Consider the following 24098-nt stretch of genomic DNA (forward strand, 5'->3'; position numbering starts at 1 on the left):
CTGTGATTCTATGGAAATTTATTAGTTCCCTGGAAACTGGGGAACTGGAGTGGTGACAGTGGTAATTTGTGTATTGCACCCAGATACAACACCACTTGGAGTTTATCCCTCTTGTTTGGTAGGATCAGAGGAAGCTCTTTTATTTTTCCCAAGATCCCCCAGAAGTGGAAAAGCAGAAGGGGTAAGACAGAGTCCTCCATGAGCCCCAGCTTGCTGTACTTGAGGTTGCATTTTTAAATACCAGCGTCGCCTACTCTAGTGCTGGTCCCACAACTGACTTACCGAGGTCATCGGCTTTATCATCGTCTTCGCTTCCACAGCCCGGGCAGAGCCTGCAAGGAAAACAGGACTGTCAGTTCCCAGGCCTTGAGCGACCAAGCTGCCCACCTGGAAGGGAGCAGTTCTCCCTCAAATCTATGTTTTGCTTCTTTCACCTGGTTTAGCTCAAGGGTGCTATGGGGACATCCACGGTGGCCCTTTGTCTGCCTCCTCCCTGCCCATGGCTCAGGGCTGTGTTCAGAGCCGATGCCTTTGGGCCAAGGGTGTGTCTTGCCCTCCTGATCTGTGTCCCTTTCTGCTTTAGGATTACTCAAACAAAAAAGACCCAACCCCTGTGACGACTCCTACAGAGCCGAGGAAGTGAGGACTGGTCCCCTTTCAGAGAGGGAAAACACTGAAGAGGCAAAGCATCTTCATCACTCTAAAAGTATTCCTTAAATAATCATCCATAACAAAGGTAAGAGAAGGTCTCCTGGGTGTTAGGTGTGAGAGCTGTGTGTGGTGCACTTGGTGTTTGGAGCTCATCTGCCTGTGATGGGTTTGCACCAGTAAAGTCTGAAGCCGTGTGGGTGCTGGTGCCAGCACAGCTCTGTCACCACGGTCCCACTGCCACAGCCGCTCCCTCCAAACGACCGTCAGCCCTTCCTGCTCTGCGACCAGATGCCAGTGGGTTCACATTGCTGGGGGCAAACACAGGCTCTTTGCTCTTTCCATCAGCACTGGGTCAGATGGCAGGGCTCCCCACCCCGAGTATTATTGTTGTTATTTATTTGTACCGTGGCAGTGCCTGGGAACATCCCCTCGGGGCTGGGAGCCTTTCGTGCTAAGGCAGGGCAGGTTGTGACATGCAGCTCCAGCAGAGTGAATGCTGAGTGTCACTGCAACTGTCACTGCAACTGTCCTCGTCCGTGCCAGTGTGGGCAGGACACCCAGCCATCACCCTAAATGCCTTCCTTCTTTCTGCTTCATTTGGTGGCAAAATCACAGAATCACGGAGTCATTTAGGTTGGAAAAGACCTCTGAGATCATCAAGTCTGACCTTTGACCGAACACCGCCTTGTCAACTAGACCAGATCGCTGAGTGACACATCCAGTCGTTTCTTGAATGCCTCGAGGGATGAGGACTCCACAACCACCCCACCCACAGTGGGAACTGGCCACTCCTCAGGACCGTGTTGCAGAGCAGCCTGGGAGCAACGTGGAGCTTTGGTGGGCAGCCGACCCTGACCAGCAGCTGGAGGGCACCTGAGAAAGCAGGGCTGTGCAAACAGGCTGCTTTGGGTACAGCAACAGGACTCCAATTAAGCAGGAGCTGGTTCCCTGGGTTTTACTCCTTGAGCCCTGCTGTCCCAATTAACTGGCTCCCCTTACAGTGTTTTTCAACTGTACAGAGATGAGCCAAGGACACATGAACGTAACGTGATCCAGGAAGATTCCCCGAGTGCCAGGAAGTTGGAGCGCTGCTGCCTCTGCTCTTTATGGCCGTGCTCGCTGCCTGGGGCTCCTCGGAGCACAGTTTGGAGCAGAGCTGTTGGGCTCTCACGTGCCCACAGCTGTGTTAGCGCTGCAGGAGCTCCTGTTCCGATGCACCACAGAGCCCCCCCACTGTGCCCCTGCCACGGGGGCTCTCCTGTGATTGCCCAGAGAAGCTATTGCTCTTGGCCAGAAAGCCCCCAGTTGGTTGGTGATGGTGCAAAATGCCTAATTTGGGGGGCAGAAAACACCAAGTGATACCCATGGCCAATCCCTGCCCGTGGCCCCTCTCCCTGCAGCCCAGTTGCAAGCCCTGGCTCCCTGCCCGTGCCCCCAGCCCATGGGGTGGTGGCCGGGCACAGGACCTGCTTCCTGCCCCTGCCATTGCCACCCCTCCCCTGCTCCTCCTGCTGCCCTGCTGTGCCCCTTCTGCCCCTTGTGCCCTTGTCCTAGGGGCAAACGGGGCAGTGGATCCTTCCTGGGAGCTCTGGGCAGCCAGAGCTGCATCAACAACGGCCACCAAGGGCAGGTCGTTGCTGAGTGATTGTGGCTTTTGAGGGTTTCCCTGCGGTGCTGTGATCCCTCTGCCAGCCAGCATTGCTCAGGGTGTCTCTACCTGCCAAATTCTGCCTGCAGCTATCCCAGGCTTTTGCTCAGGCAGGAGCAGGACCCTCCGTAGCAGCTGGTGATGCTGGTGTGGGGGCACTGCGATTTTTGGGACCGTTTAGTGTTAACCCCTGCCACGCCAGGAACCGCTCCGGCTCTCCCCCGGTGCCGGTGCCCTGGCCAGCCCGCAGGTGTGCAGGGGGCCCAGGTGGCCTCGGTGAGCACATCCTTTGCGGTGAGGAGCCCGGGGCTGACAGTGGCCCCGTGCCAAGCTGCCCTGACCATCTGCTCCGCTCTGTGCCAGCCCGACGGCTGCTATAACGGGTGTGCGTGCGCTGGGCGCGGGAGCCGCCGGTAACAGGAGCCGCCGGAGCCCGGCGAGGAGCTGACTCTGTCTTTTCGGCTCTGCCCCGTGTATATTTATCTGTACGTACAAACACAGCCGCCGGCAGAGGTGGCTGGGTGTCCCCAGGCTGTGCCGGTCCAGCGTCCCTGTGCCTGCGGCCCCGTCCAGCCTCGGGGCCGTGGGGAGCAGCCGAGGGGCTGGAGGGCACCGAGGGGGGACTTGGGGTTGCTGAATGTGGGCAGCAGGATCTGGGGGGTTTCTGTGCCCGTTTGCTGTCCAGAAAAGGGGATGTCAGGGGTCCCTGCTGGCTTGTGGCAAAGCCAAGGGCCAGAAGCCACGAAGCACATTGGGATGGTGAGAAGGAGGGGGGAGAGCAGGAGCAGGCCCTGTCTTCTTCCTTTTGGGAGCAGCAGTGAGTGCCCTGGTCATAAATGGGACTTTTATCTAAAATATACACCTTGGCAATGCAGAAGAAAAGCAGGAAAGGGCTTTTCTCAGTACTACAGAGCAGCCAACAAACACCTGACTCCACATTTTGATTTGAGCCAACCAAACAAATGCAGCCCAAGGCACGACTTTCTCCGAGCTGGGGTTTGGTTTTTCAGTGGAGTCTGTTATCAAAGGCAGAAATGTGGCAAGAGGATTGAATGAGGACTCCTGGGGTATTGTGTGCCCAAGGACGTGGCACAGTGCGTGAATTGGGGCATTTTCTAATATTCTAATATTCTGTCTTTGAATCTTAGCCCTCGCTCTCCTTGTAGCCTGCAAAATGCACAAGACCACTCCTTATTTGGAAAGAGATTTTCTTTGAGAGCCAACTTAATGCTGGTTCGGATCAGAGTGACCCTCACAGGGAGACTCATTTCCACCAAGCTTAAAAATCTTTCAAGAATTGCCCTAAAAACAAAATGTGCCAACATTGAAAGAACTGCTTGAAAATAAATCAGAACTTATGATACCTGAGTTTAGAGGACCAGAAATGTAAATGCGGGAAGAAAAGGCTGGTGGAAACTCCCTGCAATGTTCCCTAAACCTAACAAGGTCTTTTATTTCCATCCCAAAAGCATAGCGAGAGTCAAAGAAAAAGAAACCTGAATCTAGTTGACTTAAAGGTCATGAGACTTAGCGTCGGGATATTTGAGGTCTCGTGATTTTTTAAATGTTAATACTGCAAGGGCTGCTGTGGGAGATTCACTGCCACAGTTCCCAGCTCTGACCCAGAGACTCGAGCTGTTTCTGCCCTGCTTTAGTGGAAGTTTGATGATGGAGTTACCAAATTATCTGTAGGAAAGGTCTCTTACACAAGGCCCGTGAGAAAGCACCAAACTGGAGATTTTTTTTTTATTAATTCCTATAACATTTCTGATGTTTTCTGATCAGCCCCCAAAGCATTTAGTTTTTTTAGGATTTCAGCAGCTAAAGTCACTGTCATCTCTCATTTTTGTCCTCAGGGGTCTCAGCACACCTTAAAGAGGTCACCTGAGCTCCTGCCTGAGTCTCGAAGAGTGAGGACTGAGATCTGAGGGTGAAGCACCTCATGAACCTGCTGCAGAGCTGAGGTTAGAGGCACATTTCTCTTTAGTACTTGATGTTCTGAGCCTGCCTCTCTTCTCCTTTTCCCAGCCCCGAGTTTTACCCTCACATCACCTGGAAGCTGTTGGTTGAAATATTTCATACTCGGTTTATATGTAACGCTCAACAAGTGCACGGCTCTTAAAAGGTCACGTTTATACAAATCTGTAATGCACGTGTATAAAATAGATCAGTTTAGAGTGAATTCTGAACCCCTGTTAAACATGGGAAAGTTTTCTTAGGGCAACCCACTTTAATGCTTGGTCAGAGGAGGCCTGGACCTCACCACCCTCACAAGGAAGAATTCCTTCCCAATATCCCACCTAACCCTGCCCCCTGGCAGTGGGAAGCCATTCCCCTTTGTCTTATCTCTCCAGGCCCTTGTCCCCAGTCCCTCTCCAGCTCTATGGGAGCCCCTTTAGGCCCTGGAAGGAGCTCTAAGTTCCCCCTGGGGTCTTCCCTTCTCCAGGTGAACAGCCCCAGCTCTCCCAGCCTGGCTCCAGAGCTGAGGGGCTCCAGCCTTTGGAGCATCTCTGCGGCCTCCTCTGGACTTGCTCCAGCAGCTCCATGTCCTTGTTATGTTGGAAGCCCAAGAGCTGGAGGCAGCTCTGCGGGTGGGGTCTCACCAGAGTGGAATAGAGTGGCAGAATCACCCCCCTCGACCTGCTGGCCTTAAGCCCTCTCCCGTCTCTGCCCTTCCCGGGAATGGCTGCAGACACACCAGCCAGCCATGGAGTGGGTGGTGTGGGCTGTGCCTCCATCACCCTGGCTCTGAGCATGGAGGTCACACTTCTCCCCAGCAGCAGATTCTCCCCCCGGCAGCTCTTCTCCGGGGCTCTTTGCCCTGACCAGGGATGGGGATTTTCCCAGGGGTGGGGATTTTCCCAGCCGGAGTTCCTCAGGGTACAAGATAAGGAGGTGAAATGCAATTGCAGTGTCAGCTGAGGGGCTGTGATTCACCTGGCTGATGCCACCCCAGGGCCAGTTACACCCCAGGGCTACATGCTGCCTGATGGACTTCCTTCTGGGAAAAGCTACTCAGTCACTCAGCTGCTGAGAAGCAAATCCTGATGATTCAGTGTTGCTGTATATGACTTCGATGAGGTGAATTCTTGTTCTGCACTTAAATCCAGAGGGGCAGGTGCTCAGCTGCTGAATCACATCTGCCTGTGAGCAGATCAATCCCTGCAGGGCAGGAGAGCTGTGGTATTTACACCGTGGTTTACAAACCCTTAATGCCTCCGTGCAGCCTCTCTGGTGATTGCCCACATTATGCTCAGTGCCTGCCAGTCCCTTCCCAACGCAAACACCTAATTAATTCCCGTGCTTTTAAGGAAATGAAGCCATACAGAAATATGCCACTGATAACAAATTATGTGGTACCAATGCCACCGATTAATGCTGCAGGAAATAATACTCTATTTCAGATGCTGAATGGGGTTTTTTTTTGTTCTAAATTAATTTGCCATCATACAATAAATCACAGAATGAATCATGAAACAGTTTGAGTTGGAAAGGACCTCAAAGATCATCCAGTTCTAACACCCCTGCCATAGGCAGGGACAAAAATACCATCCTGCCTGGAAGCTGCTAAATTAACATGCAGACATTGTCCAAAGGGCTAGAAGGGAATTTTATTTTTTCCCCTCGTTTTCATTATCTGAGAGCAAATAAGTGTGTAAGTCTGCAATACCATGGATGGCTGTCCCAGTGCTCCCAGCCTTCAGCACACCTCCCATCCCAGTGCTCCCATCTTGCCTCTCCAGGAAGCTGATGGATACTGCAGGATTTCTAAAAACGAGCAGCTGCCAAGACACCATCAGTCCCTGCTGGAATTGTGGTTACCTCCTTGCCCAGGTGATGCAGAAGCTTCGGATGTTTCCCATGCAGGTGAGGATGTGAGCAAGACCTTCTGGGGCTCCGGCAGACCAGTCACAGCTTCGCTTTCCGTGGAGTAGATGGGAAAAGTTGTGGGAAAAGGTGGAAGTGAGTGAAATTTATAGTCCCACCAGGGCTGCTTATTGCACCTGCCAGCTCCAGTAACAGCTCCATTTATGGAAGCTCATAAAAGAGATCTCTCTACCTGGCTGGGTGTGGTACTGAGCACTGGCTGAGGGGGTGGTTTTGATGGGATGCCCGTGTGTGAGTGCACCAGGAAATGTCAACACAGGCAGGTGCCATGGAGCACAGAGAGGCAATAAGAAAATGAGCTGGGGTAAGTTCTCTGCTCCTTACTGGCTGCCTGGAAGGGTGCAGGAAGTGAAAGCAAAAGGGAAAGCAGGACTGGAAAGCGGGTGTGGTGGGTGGTGGCACCTGCAGTTGTGCAGGAGGAGGTGTTTACCAACATGGGCTATGACTGCCTGGAAAGGTCTCAGTTTATCACCCAAGTGCTCTGTGCAAACACCCTAGAAAGCACTCCAGGAACAGTGATTAGATTAAACCCCAAATGAATCTCACTGTAATCAGGCCCCAGAGTTGGGAGGTAACATCAGTTTAGCAGGGCTGGTGTGCAGGGTGTAGCCCATCTCTGTTTGCAAGGATTAGCTTAAAAATAGCCAGACTATCATTGTCAATATTTTTATTTATTTACATAGTTTTTAGAAGCTTTCTAAGTGTCTGCTTAAGAAAAAGCAGCATCCTGAGACGTTTCCCACTCACCCTGGGTTGCAGGGCGACTCTGATCGGTGCTGGGAGCTGGGCAGTGTGTGAGGAGCTGAGTAGCTCCTGGCATCCTTCTTGTAGGGCCATCAGAAGGGATCTCAGGACATCAGCCAGGGAAGACCATCAATGCCAGGGGCAAATGAGGCTGAGAACCGAGACTGTTGAGTGTCCAGCTAATCATCAGGAGGGGAGAGCTGGCAGGGTACAACAGCTCTTCAGCAGGGGCTCCTGCTTCCACGGCTCCAGGTGGAGTGGGCAGGGCTGCAGCTGAGGGCAGGTTACATCCCCGGACACTGGGCACATCAGCACGTTCTACTGGTTCAAATGCAGAGGAGCTCAGTTGAGAAAATGTGAAATGAAGCCTGTTACTGGTCTAAACTCAGCTCTGAAAATGAAAGTAACCACTTCTACAAGTTTAAAACCGGTGCCATGTAGCAGCTCGGTAAGTCTGGAAGTAGCACTTCCCCCTCTCCCCAGTCTTAATGCTCTGTCCTGCTAAGACATAGAGTTAGTTAAAAAGAGATTTTCTTTAAATCCCACAGACTCTTACCCAGAAGGACACTGGGTGTATTCCTGGTGGGCTCTCAAAGGCTGGGACATCTGGAAGGAGCAGCGCAGCAACATCGAGATGCTTCTGCTGCCACCCAAACCCCACTGTGGGTAGTGAGAAATGAATTTGATAGTGTGGAAAATCTGGGCATTATTGAGAAGTTAAGTCAGTCTCCAACTGGATTAATTCACTGCTAGTAGTTGGAAAAATTAATAAAGTGCAGATCTGAATCAATCTTGCTGATTTTCCGTAAAGCATGAACATTATCCATGGCAAACTGCTGGAATAGCAGCTCAGGCTCGGGCCAGCAACAGGCTTTGTGTGCTGGGATGCTGCACCCTGGAGCCTGCTGGGGAGGGGCTGGGAGGGGTGTCCTGGCTTCCAGCCCCTCCACCAAGGCTGGTTTGGTGTTCAGCTGGGTCCTCTCATCACCAGCCGTCGTGTCCCTCCCCTCGTGACAGTGTCTTTCTTTTTTAAGTGGAGCAGCACTGTGGGTGTTATGTGTTGTACCTTATAGCCTGGTGGCTTTGCCACACTGTCCTGAGCATGGAGCTGGACATTTGAATGCCCAGCATCCCAAATATCACCTTCAGGATGCAGCTTTCAGAATATAAAGCCGGATGAGTTGAGCTCTGACTCCGTGACTGCAGTGAGCACAGTGAAAATCTATTAAACGCATTTCTAGGGAATAATTTCCTGGCTTGTACTGCGCTGATCACAGATGAGGCTTGAATTTGGGCTAGAGATATAAAAAATGCACCAATTAAGCTGGGGTTTTTTGCACCTGGCAAGAGGTGAGTGTGTGAAAGTTAAAGTGGCCTTGGCTTGTGTGGAGCAGGGTTATCTGTGCCGGCCATAAATCGAACCGGGACGGCTTAATTGCTCCTTCACAGTAAATAAAGCTCTGACTGAGATGTCTGCTCTCTAATATAGGGGGGATCTCCCGGGCTGTGGAGGATGATAGCTAGCCGGAGAAATCCATTCTGGGGCTCTTTGGGATCGATAAGCAGTTAAGGGAGCGGCGGGAAGATGACATTGCCTGTCTTTGTGCGCACACACCGCGGAGGGGCCGGGCTGGTAAAGGGCAGCGCTTGGGCTCCGAGCCATTGGCTTTAGAATGTGGTGGTTCCTGCTGGAATTTTGGACATGTGGTGAGGTAAGAGCAGCCTGTGCACCAGAGTGAATGGCTGGGGACCATCACCCACCCTCGCTGGGCTGGTGCCTGAAGTCAAGGTGATGGGCTGAGCCACCAGGTTCAGTAATGCTGCGAGGGCTCTGTGGCTCAGAGGGCTTCCAGGGCCAGCCCAGCTTGCAGGGCCAGCCCAGCTTGCAGGTGGCCAGCCCAGGGCTGCCTCACTCGGGCTGCAGCAAATCCACTGTCACGGTGGAGGGAGCTCAGGGGCTCAGAGCTGGTTTTAGCTGAAGGCTCCCAAGATGTGCTGTGGGGAGGTAGTGGCTCCATCCAGCTTTCTGCAGAGGGTCCCTTCCACTCATGACCATACTGCTGGTGGGTGCCCTGCGCTCTCAGCATTTTTCTGTGCTGTTTCCCCCAACCCTGGAGAGGATGGAACCTGCCATCGACTATGGGAAACGTAAATGGCAGTGTCTGGCTCATCCCTAATGATTTACCTGGAAATGCTGTTGTGCAGAAGGGAGATGAATTGCCACTTAGCTTCTAGCTCCTGCCCTCCTGCCTTTTAAAAGGGAAATATTGCAGTTGCTTTCTAGCCCCACTACTCCTCACCTGGCTTTTTTTAATTATTAATTCTTCCATGCCAGGGAAGAGCCAGTGGGACTGCAATAGGAGCTGGACCAAGCTGCTGCCCCTCCAGCCCCAAACCCAACTGAGATTCAGAACAGACCAGGAAAAACCAAATTGTGAAGCAAACACTGTTGTGATTCTGCTTAGTGACATGGGGGGTTCCACCTGGCATTGCTCCCCTTAGGCACACACACCTTCCTCACTCCAGTAATGCAGGATGCTGGAGTCTGTGGGTGAGACCAAACCCCCACCAGCCTCAGGAAGAGTTAGAAAACCCTTCTATCCTCTGAACTAAGTCTTTTTGGAAAGAGGAAATTTCTTGCTGATGGTTCTGGAGCAGATGCACCCAGTGGCACGGTTTGCCAGCAAACACTTGGGAAGCTCTAGGGTCAAGTCATGGTGTAAAAGGTGATATATTACATTTCCTTTAGTGAACATGTGAAAAAATGGCCCAGCTCACAATCAGTTTGGCAGGACAGAGGGATGTGAGGCTCACCAGAGCCGTTATTTCCAGTGGCTGATCTGCTCGGCCTTGTTTGATCCATCGTCCTTGAGCCAATCTGCTGAAGTGGCACTGAGTGCACCCCAATGCAAAGCACAGGCTCACAAACCTGGGGCTGGATGAGGCACCTGGTGCACCAAGGCACCACCACCTTCTGCCTCAAGGTTTTCCAGCAGGTAGGTGTGTGACCCAGTCTCAGAAATGCTAACTCTAATGAATTTTTGGGGGGGAAGGTGGGGTAAGCCCTTGCAAAGTACTTGTAGATCTGTGCCGTTCAAGCTGAACAAGCTTAATGGCAGAGTTGGAAATATGAGTCAGGACATGTTTTTTTTTTTGTGTGTGTGTTTTTTTTGTTTTTGTTTTTTTTTGTTTTGTTTTGTTTTTGTTTTTTGTTTGTTGTTTTTGTTTGTTTGTTTGTTTGGGGTTTTTTGTTTTTGTTTTTGCTATTTGTTTGGTTTGGGTTTTTTTCTGAAGTGATATTATATGTGTTTGGGCAAGCAGTGCCACGATTCTCCAAAAAATGTGGAAGTGGGGAGTAACCCACAAAGCGTAGGAGCAGAAATTCCCTCAGACATCCCCCCTACTCTGACCTGGCTAAAATGAAGTGACAGGTTCTAAAATTGTGGGGTAGGAAGCGGGGATGGATGCAAATGTGCTCTGTTTCCTCAAGGAGGTTGACTGCAAAACCTGTCTAGGAAAAAGAAAGTACGTGCTTTGCCCTTTGCCACGGGGAATGTTTTCCCTCTTGTGGTATCCATTAAAATGAAACTTTAACTGTTTAAAATGATCCTGCCCTTACCTCTGTGGCCTTATTTAGATCTAGACATATCCTGTCCTCCCTCCCTGCCCATGCCAGCCCTGTCACAGCATTATGGAGTGTTGGGATGTTGCACATGTACAGGTGGTGCTTCCAAAAGCATCTGTGGATGGACGCTTGGATCCAGGCTGTCAACGAGGACAGCACTGGCCATCCCATGGGAGCATCGAGCTACCTTCCCTGGAATATAACCCCTTCACAGCATCATCCTCCATCACTCTCCTGACAAAATCCCTTCTTTGCCCTCATTCCTCCTCTTCTGTGGCTTCAGGATTACGTTGTTTTTTTTTTTTCCCAGAAAAAACAAATCCCTGAGCTTGGAAGCATTGCATGGACACGTGAGCTGGGGGAGGGATGGCAGCTTTCTCCCTGCCCTTGGCCACACCATCAGAGTGCTGTGGGCACTGAAAAGCCTGGGCAGGGGTCTTGCTGAGCTCTGCAGCTGTGCAGGAATTGCTCTCCAAATTCGAGATGTTCTCTGTATTTATTTTTCCGTCTGGGTCCGTTTGCTGACAGCCAACAACCCGTGGCTTCGGGCAGCCAGTGCCTGCACTACATATTTTTGTTCATCCGTCCCTCCCTGCCAAGAGCTGGAGTCAGACAACTGGCTCCGGCTGGTGCCAGCTCTGGTTGCTCACACAGGGATTAGCACGTAAACTGCTTTGGTCCCCCTGCAGAGGCCGAGCGTGGCCTTCTCTCTTACCCTCCCGCTGCAGTTGCCTCTGTGAAAGATGTCTCTGACTTTGCTCCTGACTTTCTGCAAGAGGTTGTTGTAAGAAAAGGATTTTTCCTGGTTTTTTTTGGGTGTCTCTGCACTGTGGGTGAACGTGGGAGAGCACGAGTGCCTCGTGGTCCGCCGTGTCTCGGGTTGGTCCCGTGCTCGACCCTTGGGCTGGACACCAAGAGGGATTAAGGGGAAGTGTTGGACCTGGGGATCTCCAGGAAACCAAGAAGTAATCTCCTAGTGCTGGGAGACTAAAACAAACCCTCCCTGAGATGGTGAGCACGACTGGATTTCTCACTTACAAGCGAGGCTGTTGAGGTTTCTCTGTGCTCACAGCCTTTGCCCAGGACTCCACAAACAGAAATAAAATCAGCTGAAAAAATACAAGAGGCCCTGAGATGGGAACTGGGCAAATGATGAAGGAAGACAGTAAAACCAATGTAGAGATCCTGGGCCACCTCATCAAATAGCAGGAGCTGGCGTGGGGGTATTGATTTCAGCAGAGCTGTGCCAGTTTATGCAAGTTAGGGCTCTGACCTACGTATTTCACCGTAATAAAGATATCCAGATGCTGGAAAACTTCCAGGGAAACTGTCTCCTTGGATCAGGTTGGTTATTGATGTATATGCATATCGATACACCCACATTAACACCGTGTGGGGCTGTAAAATCCCACATTTAAGGCACCTTACAGCTCGGTTTCAGCTGTGCCAGGTGGTTACCTGTGCAACCTGCCAGAGTGAGGTGTTGTCCTTGGCAGGACCAAACGTTATTCCTGATCTCCGGTGCACAGGGAAACTCGATCCTTGCTCTTCCCGTCACTCCGGAGCGTGACCGGGAGGTGGCAGGGGGGGTGGGACGCTGGGTTTCTGCGAACCCGGCGGGGAGGGAGCGGGGCCGCGGGGCCGGGGAATGTGCAGACTCAGTCCTGTCCTTGGAAAAGCCAGGGGGGAGTGCTGCTGGCGAGGAGGGGGCTCGTTTCGGGGTCCCCGGGCTGTAACCCTGCCCTCCCCGCTGGATCTCATTGCAGGGAGCGGTGCTGGGCAGAGTCTGCCCGCGGCTCGCTGGGGATCCCAGTGCGGAGTTCGGAGAGACTGATTTGTGCTGGTCCTGCCTGGTGGGACAGTGGATGCCGTGCTCTTCATCCGACTGCCACCTCAGGGCACCCCAGGAGGTGCTCTTGGGCGTTCAGGACCTGGGGAGCTGCCTGCAAGTCCCAGGACTATCCTCTGAACCTGAGTTCAGATTTGGCTGGCAACAAAATGAAGCCAGGCTCTAGGTTTCCCATGCTTCCAACAGGTCCTTGTGAGTGCTGAGCAGGATGCCTGGAAGCCACTCAAGTGGGAACGGTTTACTTCCACAGGCTATTACATTTGCTTTGAACCACCTTCTTGCTGCTTTTTACACAAAGCCCACTCTCCTTGGAGCAAAGCTTCTGTTTAGGTCTAATTTCTTTCAATGGGACTTCAGCATGCGCTCAAGTACTTTGCTGATTTGGGGCCCCAGTCATTAACTTCGCAGTTGATTACTCAAGTGGATTTTAGGTGGGGGAATGGGAATGCTAACATCCAGTGGGAAGAGTTGAGCCAGTGCTCAGGTTAAAATTGAAACCAGTCTCAAAGAATGAGCGCAGTGCCATCAGGAGTGTTGGTCAGCGCTGGATCCCGGAGTTGCTCCTCACAGTGTGTTTCCCCACGGTGTCCGGGTGTCCTCCCGGCTCAAGGAAGGACCTGCCACAGTGCCTGGTGTCGGCAGAATCCTTCCCCTGCTCCGTTTAACAGTTTAATGGCGTTTGGCAGCTTTAAAATTACAGTCTGGGCGGCTTCCCCCACACCAGAGCCGAGGAGGTGCAGAGCTGATTGCGTGCTCCGGAGGAGCTGATTAACTCCTCGGCGTCGCAGATCATCAGGAATGCAAACAACCCGCACGGTAAATACACATTTTAGGGCAGATCAGCAGCGCACACACACTCTGAGGCCTTCACCAATTACCCAAATTGGTACGTTCCACTCATCGCGTCGGCATATCGGATATAATGTATCATAGAAAAATCAGCGGCTCACAGCTAAGGTTGTCTGTTGTACTGTGGTTCTCAGCTTGTTGATCGTTTTATTTTAGAAAAGAAATAAATAGATTATTTTGTGAGTACATTTATGGAGTATGTAAAATTGTATGTACAGTTAGGGGTGGAGGGTGTCAACCCCGAGGTGCTGCCTGGCCTTGAGGCAGCAGCATCGGCCCCGTGCTCTGGCCTGGCTCACTGGTGGTGAGGGAAAGCAAAAGGGTTTTCCTTTTTAAATCATGATTGATGGATGATTTACAGCCAACTGTGGGGGCTTGAGTTCTGGTAAAATGATGATGTTTAGTGCAAAGGGGGAAAAAGTGTGTTTTCCTCTCAGTACCCCCTGTTCAGTCTGGCCTGTGTGATGCAGCCTCTGGCCACCAGCCACGTGGGCAAACTGAGGCAAACCCTTTTTTATCCCTTTAACAGGGCTTGGGCACGCTCTGCAAGATTATTCCAAATTATTTTGAGCGAGATGAAGGGAATGAGCTCAGTGTAACACTGAAGAGCCTCAAAAGGGGTCAGTATTCTTCTTCAAACACACAAACCTGCACGGATGCGCTGACCTTTGAAAAAACCCAACGCACACGAAAATCAGCTAATCTAAAATGAAGGGATGATTTTGCTGTTGCCAAAGAGGCTGAAAAGCGTCGCTTTGCTCAAGCTTATCTCTTCTCCCTCCTCCGGGTCTTGCTCTCGTGTTGTACCGTCTCCACACCCCGACGGTGGGAGCATCGCACCTGTAATCTGCAGATAACCTTTGTGCCTCCGGCTGTGTCTGCCCGCATGCCCTGGGGGATCTTCCTCCCCGTTCCTTCCTTTAGCATTCAGGATCACTGCTCTCTGTGCTGGCATGACCTGAGCATGCTTGTGGGTGTGGAGACTCCCACAGAATAAACGCCGTGTTTGGAGCCTGTGCTCAAACACCCTTCCCTGTGTGTCTGCCATGTTCTCCGTACGTGACAGACGCAGACGGGCGCCTCATCCCACGGAGCTCTGTTGGAGCTCTGTTTGTGGGGAGCTCGTGAGGCTCAGGGGGGCTTTGAGCTGCTCCAATGCCGGGGTTTGCTCCCCCTGGGAGGGCTCCACGTTGGTGTGAGCTCCCACCTCCACGCTGGGTGCAGAGCCCTTCCCGGCACAGCAGCTCAGCTCTGTGGGCTGCCAGGAGGTGAACAAAACAGCCCAGAGCAAGGAGGTGGGAGATGAAAAGAAACTTTGATGAAAGAAATGAAAGGGCAGGGAGGGGAAGGGGGTGTTGCTTGATGTCGCCAGGAGATGCTTGAAGCTCCTGGAGGGAAAGTGGGAGCAATAGTGTGGGAGAGGGGAAGTTTCTGGGTATGAAGGAGATGCTGATGGATGGGAGCAGTGAAGGTGCTAGTGGAGCCTGGCCACAGTCAGTGTGGAGCACTTTGGGTTGGGATTGTGTCATGATTGATCAAACCAGCCTAATTAGAGCATCACGAAGTGGTTTGGACTGGGAGAGACCTTAAAGAACATCTCAGACCCTCCTGCCATGGGCAGGGACACCTTTCACTAGACCACGTTGCTCCAAGTCCCGTCCAACCTGGCCTTGAACACTTCCAGGCATGGGGCAGCCACAGTCTCCCTTCCTCCTGCTTTTGAAGGATCTTCCTCAGCTCAGATAGCCCAGGGACGACTCCACAGCTGGCAGCCTGTGGGAGCTGTCACCAGGTGAGGAAGAGCTGGAGGTGGGTCATGCAGAGAAGTGATGCCCACTGCCTCTTGGGGCACCCCAGTGGAGCTCTCCAGCTGCAGAGGAGCTCTGTTAGGAAGAAATGAGTCTCAGCTGAGATGTGGTTGCAGGATAAATAAGGGCTCAGGTGCACTGCAGGAGATTCTGACTAGCTGAGGTGGTGCTTATTGTCCTCTCTGGCAAAGCAGGGTCCATTCTTTCCTTCTACTGGAGTGCTGGCTCAAGCTGAGCATCTGTGCCTTACCTTCCCGAGCCTGAGGGATGTGGCTGAGCTGTTGGAGAGCTCTTGGGGTGCCATGCCCTGCCCCTAATGGGACAGCAGAGAGCAGTTGGCTGTCCTCTGCCACATGTCCTCCATTTCTCCTCTTTGATCGCCACAATTCCAGACTTGTTACCTGTCATCTGCTTCCACCCACTTTTGGGAGTGATCTTGTACCAGTGCACGATGGATCTGTCCTCGTGCTTCTGCTGTGCTTCTGCTGTGAGCCTGGAGCTTTGGGAACACACCTAGAAATGTCAGCTAAAAATAATGAGATTAATGATCCTCACCCAAAAGTTGGGCTTTTGTTTTCCTAGAGAGCTGGGTGGAAACCAGTGATGAGAGCTCTTTGCCAGTGGACAGGAAAGCTTGTCTCCAGCCAGCTGAGAGCGGGCTGTAGCCCAAGCAGAAGATGCCCTGTTACAGCTCCATTTGGAGGGAAACCCCACCTTTTTGGTTAATATTTAACTTCTGGCACACAGCAGTGCTGTGGCTGTGAGAGATGCTGTGAGAGTGGCTTTCCTGCTGATGTATAAGGAAATAAGTCCCTGGGAGGAGATGTCTGCCTTGTCCTGGCACAGCTGCTGTCCTGTGTGGCCGGGGAGAGCAGAAGGATTTCTCCCATGTTTCTCCTTTGGTATTTACCTTTCTGGAGCAGGTGAAGGTAAGGATTCCATTTCCTGCTCTGCACAGGGAGTCTGGATGTGGTCTCTGCCCTGCTTCCCTCCATACCAGGTGACCCTCCAGCTCACTTATCTAAGTTCTTGTCGGCGTCTCTCATTTACTGGAAATCTTTGTTATTTACCAGGAACACGGCGATGTATGCAGGACGATGTCAGATTCTGTGTAATAAAATTACTAAGAGGGTTTTTTTTGCACTACCAGCTACTCCTAACCTCTGTAAAATCAGTAATGATTTAGCTGTAAAGGCTTTGCTGTGCGTCCTTCAGACACGAAATGAGCAAATGACATTGGAGGCTGGCAAAGTGAAAAGTGGATTCGTTCCCGTTCCCAGAACGGGGCTTGCTCATGCACAAATTGGCACGAGACCTGGAGATGTTAAATGGGCAAAGCAGGCTTTGGAAATTAATCATTTCCTATTAATGAGGAAGGTCGTGCCCTCCCGCGTGCCTGCAGGGAAGGAGAGCAGTGCAGGGAGGATGTGCCGGCCCCTGCAAATATTTGGGGTTACCTGTGGTGTGTAGGGAGCACCTCGTGCTCAGGCCGCCTGGTCCTTCCCCGCGTTCCATCGCTTTCCTGGGTCGGGTTTTAGTTCCGCTCTCCGGCGGCAGCTGCCGGTGCAGGGCCCCAGTGCTGCCGGCTGCTGACCTCCAGAGGCTGGTGGGAGAAAACCTCGGCCACCCGCCCGGCCTCAGGGCACTCGGGCTGCGGGTCCCCAGCCCGGACAGCAGCGCAAGGGCGTGTCCGGCCCCAGCCTAACGCTGGTCCTTGCTGATGGGTAACTGGGACAGGAGGCGGCTGGCCTGGGTGAAGCCCTGAGCAGCTCTCCTCGCTCGGGGGCTCCCAAAAACGTCTCGTCTAATTTGTACCAGCAAGGAGCCCTTTCTCCAGTGGGAGGAATCCGCCCAGATCCATGGCTGGATCTGGCAGCTGCTGCTCAGGCCTGGGGACCTCTAGATAGGCTGAGAGTGTAGGAGTGGGGACAGACTGTCCCAGTGACCCACGCTCAGGTGTGGAGCTCGAGACCCTCCTCAAGTGCTGCCTCTTCCCAGAGTTCATGGCCTTGAGCCAGGGATGTGCAACCTGGAAAGGGGCCTGGGATGAACCTGGTGGCATGTGCAGGAGTGATGCCTGCAAAGAGGCAGCATATGTGTTGAGGCTTTGTTAGGACAGTTTCCTCTGTAATTGAAAAGCCCCTTGCTGCTGTATTTACCTTCCTGGTGGGGACTGTCACTGTCCCTGGCTGGCTGCGGTCACCCCAAAGTGCAAAGCTGGCAGAGAGGTGGGGGGGCATGGAATGCTGCTCAGGTGGGGATTATTCTGCCCACTCTGAAATAATGGTTTTGCACAAGCTGTTATAGCACCTGCCAGTTAATTTTCAGAATTACCCCTGAATAAGTCTCAAGTTTTCCCTGAAAGATCTCTCTTAGCTTCTTTTTTTTTTTATCCAAATCCAGATTTTTTTATTCATTTTCTGTAACCCGGTATTTGTAAATGGAAATAATTTTGTGTCCCTATTGGATTTTTAAAAACGAAAATGCAGGTAACTGTTAAAATCTTTCTTTGCAGACCCTGATCAAAAGCCTTTGCAGGTTTTGATCAAAAAGCTCTGGTTTCAGTAAAAAAAAAAGCTGTTGTCCATCTGTCTTCCCCCACCTGTATTGCCCTCTCTGCTCTCCTCCCCCTTCCACTTAGACGAAAAAAACCCGTGTTTCCACAGGCTCAATCAGCATCAGAGTCACTTATTTAAAGGGAGGAAGAATATCATGATATTTCACTGCCTGTTTTGGATTCTGTGAAGGAATTTCATCCCCTCCCAGTTGCCACGTCTCTGGCATCCCTCCCAGATCTGAACTCTCTGGAGGACGGAGGCAGAATTATCTCTGAGCTTTGCAGCTGCCAGATGTTAACCGATGAAACGGCAGCCTCGAGCTTCCCTCTTCACTCCGGGTAAACCTCTGCCGGCCTGCCCTGTTTGAAATGCAAAACTCCCTCAAATCCCCTCTCACAGGGTTCTTGATGTCTCCTGTCAATCAAGCCTGGCAAAGACTCCCTTCATCCCTCTTCCAGCAGCTTTGCCTTAAGAACTGCACTTGTGTGTGGCTGAGTGAAGTGCCTGGGCATCCTGAGCCGTGGTGTGGAGGGGTGGGAGCTGAGGATGGGGCAGTTATCACATCCCTGGAAGGTAACTGTCCTCTCCTGCCTGGCAGAGTAACCAGGCACAGACTTCCTCCCCTCCCTGTTGGTGGTATGGAGGGGAGCCAGGGATGTGCAGGTCACTAGCAGGGTCATCCCAGAATCATTTAGGTTGAAAAAGACCTCCAAGGTCATTGAGTCCAACCTGTGCCTAATCCCCCCCACCTTGTCACCCAGCCCAGAGCACTGAGAGCCACGTCCAGTCTTTCCTTAAACACCTACAGGGATGGTGACTCCACCACCTCCCTGGGCAGTTCCACTGCTTAACAACCCCTTCCGTGAAGAAATTCCTCCTGATGTCCAACCTGACCCTCCTCTGGCACAGCTTGAAGCCATTTCCTCTCATCCTGTCCCTTGTTCCCTGGGAGCAGAGCCTGCCCCCCCCTCTGGCTCCTCCCTCCTGTCAGGGAGTTGGAGAGAATGAGAAGGTCCCCCCTGAGCCTCCTTTTCTCCAGATTGAGCCCCCCCAGCTCCCTCAGCTGCTCCTTGTATGACCATGAGACCGTGGCTGCCCGAGCATGGTGGGAGCCAGGACATGGCATCTCGTGGTCTTGGCAACAGGTCCCTTGGGAGGGACTTTGGGAAGGGCCACCTGGATGTTGCCAACTGCCCCTGTGGTGCCCGTCATCCCTGTTTGAAGGGGCCCACGGGTGCTGCTGGGGCAGTTTAAATATGTATCTGGGATATCAAAGGGGTAGCCTGGTAAAGGCTTTGTTGGGATGCAGGTTTCTCTTGGGAACAGTGAAATGCTCAAGGCAGAACTCGCTGGGTGAGGTTTAGTGTTTAGGGCTGCAGCAGCTCCTTCTGGCCCTCACACCCCTCCGTCTGCGAGGTCCATGGTGAACACAGCAGGGAGGCTGCAGTGCCTGCAGAGACATTCACTGGCTTGTGTGAGTGTCTAGTGGGTTTGTGGCTTTGAATATTCCTGGTTTTGCTCCCTTTACCTGGAAAAAGCTGGGGTTGTTGCCCTGGGGATGGCAGTGGTACCAGGCACCGTGTGTGCTCCATGCAGGGGTGCAGGACACATGCCCTTGAGTGCAATCATCTGTGTAATTACCCTGTGAGCGATAGGAACAGGGGGAACAATCATATTACCCTTATGATAGTGTTCATGGGACCATTGATCACGGTGACAATCGGGAATTCATCACGATAAAGCAGGAAAAAATGGGAAGCTTCCTGTGAGCAACTGATCCCAGACAGCTTTTTGCTCTTCAGTGGGTCATTTCAGTAGAAAAGTGTCTGAATGGGACCCAGGAGCAGCAGATATGAGGTGGGCTGGACCATTAACCCTTGTCCCTGCTTCTTTGGATGGACTTGCATGTTAAAAACTTGCCACCTCTTCTGCTCTTCCAGACATGGGGGGACACAGCTCAGATTGCAACAAGCCAAACGCTGTGACAAAGTGAAACTCTGGCGGCAGGTTCCCCTCCCTGCTTTTTTTTTTCCTTTTTAAAGCTTCCAAAGATAAATTGCATTTCGCTTCAAGATAATGAAATTTCCTTGGAGAAGCGACATATTTTTCTGTGGCTTTTGCATTCGGAACATGAAGAGAGTTTTTATTTTAAATCTCCATTGAAAGTGTTTGTCTGTCTATATTTTGCTTTCTTCCCTGTGAATGTTCTGACTTCACAGAGCTAGCAGGGACGTGGAGATGGAGTGTTTCTGTCACTTATTATAGCTTGCCTTGGCATAAAATTTAATCTTTGGAATTTTTTTTTCCCTCCTAAAGAAATGAAAGTTGAAGCCAGATTAGAAACAGATAAAAAGATGTCATCCATCCTCAGACAAAGCAGTTTTGTTTTTCTCTTTCACATTTGCCTTTGTTAATCCTCTGCCTTCAAAGGGAACAAAGAGATCCTTCCACCTGGAGAGACTGGGAAAAAAGGAAAAACGAGGAGCAAGTGGCACTCCTGATCTGTGCTTGTGTTGTCCCGTGGCAGGCGTGTCTGCTGGGACTCACAACCACCCTGGAAAGCCCAATTAAGAGGAAAAACCAGGTGGCAGAAATTGCAGCATCTATGAAACAAAGTGGATTTTTTTGTTCCTAAGAGGAACTTGCTGATCTTTACCTGTCTCTGCTGTCTATTGCTAGAGGAGCAGGTGCCTTCCCTGCCTCCACGGCAGTGTGGAGCAGGGGACACGGCGTGTCCATTGTGTTACGTAGAGCCTGGAGTCCCACCAGAGCTGCCTTAACACGGCTCCCCTCAGTGATTAATATGTTCTCAGGCACTGAGAGGCTCAAGGCACTTGGCACTTGACTGTCTCCTATTTCGGAACTTAATAAACAGAATATTCCAGCAGAAGAACCTGCAATTTATCTTTCAGTACTGTGCGGGGAGTTACTCCACGTCCCGGCTCTGGCTGCCTCTTGCCCAGGGAATTAATAGACTCTTCCATACCCCAGCTCCCTCTGTTCTCACTCTGGTTGCCAAATTAACCTTCATCTCACCTACTTTTTCTTCACGTCTCGCTTCAATTTAGTCCTCAAATTGTTCACATGACAAAGGAGTCGTCCTTCCTACAGCTTCTTCTGCTCTGATAAGACACCTGAATTTTCTGTGAATGCCTGAAGAGGACAATAACTTCTCTCCCTCCCTCTCTCCCGTTTGCTTCCCGATGGTTTAAGCCCAGAAGTCTCCCTGAGGTTATTTCCCCTGGGAGTACAGTAAGCAGTTTGGGCTGCACTGTGCCAAGTGGCTGAGTTGTGCCCTGAATACACCGAACGTTTAATGCTGCTAATTAATGATATTACATCATATTACATTTATGTGGGCTCACAGGAGGGGGTTCAGCTCCGCAGGCGATGCTGCAGGGGTTGGATGCTCCTCACCATTGCCACCCGTGTTCCCTGTCTCATCCGGCTCGCGTGTTGTGACGCACGCTGGACAAGTCTGGAGTGCTGGAAAACTGAAGGAATCTGCATTTCTCATGGGGGAGACGATTTACCAGCTCCTCAGGCTTTGACTCCTGGGAGGATGCTGTAGGTGCAGGCTTTTTCTCTGCAATTAATGCACAGGCTGGGAGCAGCCTGCGCTGCCTCGGCAGGATTAGGGATGCGGGAGCGCTGCTCCTGTGCTGTGTGCAAAGCTTCCTGCCCTCCCCGCAGGCCTGGCCTCGGCTTGGAAAATAAACCGGGAGCGTCACGGCTGCTTTAGCTCTGTTCTTGTTCTGGCCTGGGGAGGCTCCCATGTCCTCTGCCAGCTCCGCTGCTCCACAAGGCTGACACACGGGAGGCTTGTTTGACCTTTCTCCTGCTCTGAGCCACTCCCATGTTAGTGAGTGGCTTGCCAGGATCCTCCTGCCACCAAGGGTACCATCCCAGTGAGCCCCTGGTCTGAGCTGGCTGGTAGTTCTGGTGCACCCTCCAGGTGATGTCACAGGATGTGTCAGGCTCTGAGGGCTTGGGCTTGGCTGCTTTGCAGCTCAAAGGATTTGGGGTGACCCCTCCAGAGGCCCCCTTGCAGCATGGTTGCTCACAAGGGCAGCCTGGTGGGATTCATCTTGGTGCTTCAGCTGGTCCCATCACAGCCAGTGTGGTGGGGACAGTCAGGGACCGGCGCAGGCTGTGACCCCCTTGGTCTCAAAGGTGGTTACAAGGGATTTTTGATAAGGTCTGTGCCGTGGTGTATTGTAACTCTTGATGCTTCCTTTCACTGGGATCCCAGATCTTCATCCTCCACAAAGGGTTTGGCATCGCCTGAAGCAGCATCTGAGAACAAAGGCAAAGCTGTTAATTAAGACAGAGCTAATTCTGGCAGCAGGCTGCCGCCATCTCCACGCGCTGCCGGCTGCGAGCGCGGAGGGACCGGCCGTGCGCTCCGGGCACGCGACTGCCCAGAGCCTTCCCGGAGGCTCTTCGTGCTCTGAGCAGGCCTTTGCCCCGTGTCCTTCCTGCACAGGTGCCTGGTGGGCAGAACTGGAGGTTGCTGGTGGCCCAGAGAGTGGTTTTGCCTTCCCTGGGGTGTTTGCTGAGCGCTGCAGTGCTGCCCCTGCCTGGGCTCCAGGGGCTTCTGCTCCATGGGGCCGATGGCAGCTCTGGGATGGGGGGTTCTGGGGGAAAGGAAGAGACGGGAGCTCACCAGTGGCTGCCTGGTGATGGGTGGGGCACTGTAGGAGAAGCCTCCTGGCTCTGAGAGGGAAATGAAGGAAAATGTGCCAAAAACCCCACTAGGCTTTAATGTCCTTGGTGTGTCCTCCAAGGGTACACTGGTGGGCAAAGTCTCTGGGGCAGCTGGTCACCACAATCCCATCAGGCAAGCAAGGAAGAGTGGCCCTGGGGCACAGTGCTGCTGCCTCCCGTGCCTACCCTCCAGATGGCAACACGGCTTTTTTGGAGCCGTGTCCTCCAGGAGAAGCAGAGCCTTTGCTGTTGGGAGACTCGGAGCAAGGCTGACGGAACAGAAAGCATTTTGAACAAACACAGCTGGCTTTCACCCAGCGCAGCCAACTCTTTGGCCAGCTGAAAAGAAATCAGAAGAATATTGATGTTTTATTCTTTTTTTCCCCACACAGAAATTGTCAGGCTTTTTTTGGTCAAACGTTAGTTTCTGAATGCGAGTTTTTCAGTTGTTAACAATTATTTGGGAGGAAAAAAAAGGACCCAAACTGAGGCAGTTCTCTGTATAACTCACAGGCTCAGCTCTTCGTCTCTTGTATTCTCAAACGATTAACATTTTTTTGCTTTGCACATCATGAATATTCTATACTCGAGCTGTTACTGAGTTGTGCTAGATCAGATAAATAACATGGTGTTGCTTTTATGGCAGACTGGATAAAGATGCAAATAATACTGACATTTACTTCACAGTTTTCTTTCTGTGATCCTCTGAGTGAGTAAACTGGATTGCTGAGATATTCATGGGAAGGAAATGAAGAAGGGTTGTCAAGATGAAAGCAAATTTCCTTAAAACTTAGCCAGAAGGTTCTTGGCAATTTTTTTCCGTTATTTGCTCAGCTGAATGGGAGCTTCTTGAAATATATTTTGCACAACCGCAGCAGGAAAACTCTTATTCCCGTGGCACCGCTGTTTTTTGTGCACTCTTTCCCTGAAAAGCCTGTGGTTTTCCAGCGCTCGGAGCCTCCGCGGGGTTTCTGGTCCCACCGTGGTGTCAGGTGGGCGGCCGTGACCGCAGTGAGCCCTGCCCGCGCTGTTTGTCCTCTCCCGCATGTGCTGGGATGCTGTTTTCCCTTTCCCACGTGTGCTGGGATGCGCGGATCCGTGCGGAGGGAGGGATGGGAGTCGGCTGTGCTGTCTGGGAGCGGAGCGGAGCTATGGGGGATGCTGAGCCCTGCGAAGAGTGACCAGGGTGGGATGAGGGGGACAGGGCGAGTGTTCTTCTGGATGGTTCCTTTCGGAGGCTGTGGGTGTAGATCGCTCCCGGCCGTGTGTGTGGGCACCAGGACGCGGCCCTGGGCGGCAGTGCCCGGGGTGCTGCTGAGGGATGGGAGCGCCCTGGTGTCCCTCGGTGCCCCGGTGCCCCTCTCACCCCGGAGCAATGCCCGGGGAAGGTGAGGGTGGGGAGAAGGCGGGGGCTGAGGGGACACCGCGGTGCCCGCTATCGCCGCTGTGTCCGAACCTGAGGGGAGCGGTGGGGGGGCAGAGGGGGCACATCCCTGCGGGGCTGGCGGTTCGCTCCAGGCTGCCTTTGGCGGTGAGAGAGGAGAGCGGGATTGCGGCAGTTTGAGCTCGCCGGGTCCCGTCCCCTGCGGTGCCCGGTCCCCTCCCGTGTCCCGGCGCTGTCCCCGCCGGGGCCGCCCCGTCGCGGGTCCCGCTGAGGGGAAACATGGAGGGGAGGGTGCCGCAGGCCCGCCAGGGGGCGCCGTCCCCCTTCGCACGGGCGCGCGTGGCCGGCGGGGGCGTGGCCGGGGCGCGGCGCGGCGCGGGGATTGGC

General features: G+C 52.6%; 1 protein-coding gene and 1 long non-coding RNA gene across 5 annotated transcripts in view; one reads left to right on the top strand and one right to left on the bottom strand.

Moving 5' to 3' along the window:
* KY (kyphoscoliosis peptidase) overlaps positions 1–2609 on the bottom strand; it is a 28144-nt gene extending 25535 nt beyond the window's left edge. Inside the window, exons 1-2 of the mRNA XM_027703841.1 lie at positions 2369–2609; positions 283–332 (exon numbers count right to left, since the gene is read on the bottom strand). The gene's annotated coding sequence lies outside the window, so the exon portion shown is untranslated. The remainder of the gene's footprint in view (positions 1–282; positions 333–2368) is intronic.
* Positions 2610–2677: 68 nt separating this feature from the next.
* LOC113977583 lies at positions 2678–11830 on the top strand. Of its 4 annotated transcripts, none has more exons than XR_003537356.1 (8): positions 2678–2784; positions 4156–4263; positions 5942–6166; positions 7019–7379; positions 7480–7593; positions 8421–8643; positions 9267–9927; positions 10867–11830. It is a non-coding gene; the product is annotated as an uncharacterized LOC113977583 (long non-coding RNA). The 4 variants fall into 4 exon arrangements; XR_003537358.1 differs by having other exon boundaries at positions 2679–2784; positions 9764–9927; XR_003537355.1 differs by lacking the exons at positions 8421–8643; positions 9267–9927; positions 10867–11830 and having other exon boundaries at positions 2680–2784; positions 7480–7721.
* Positions 11831–24098: the final 12268 nt, after the last annotated feature.

This window comes from Neopelma chrysocephalum, unplaced genomic scaffold (assembly GCF_003984885.1).
Source record: "Neopelma chrysocephalum unplaced genomic scaffold, ASM398488v2 Primary Assembly neopelma1_252, whole genome shotgun sequence".
Classification (NCBI taxonomy): domain Eukaryota; kingdom Metazoa; phylum Chordata; class Aves; order Passeriformes; family Pipridae; genus Neopelma; species Neopelma chrysocephalum.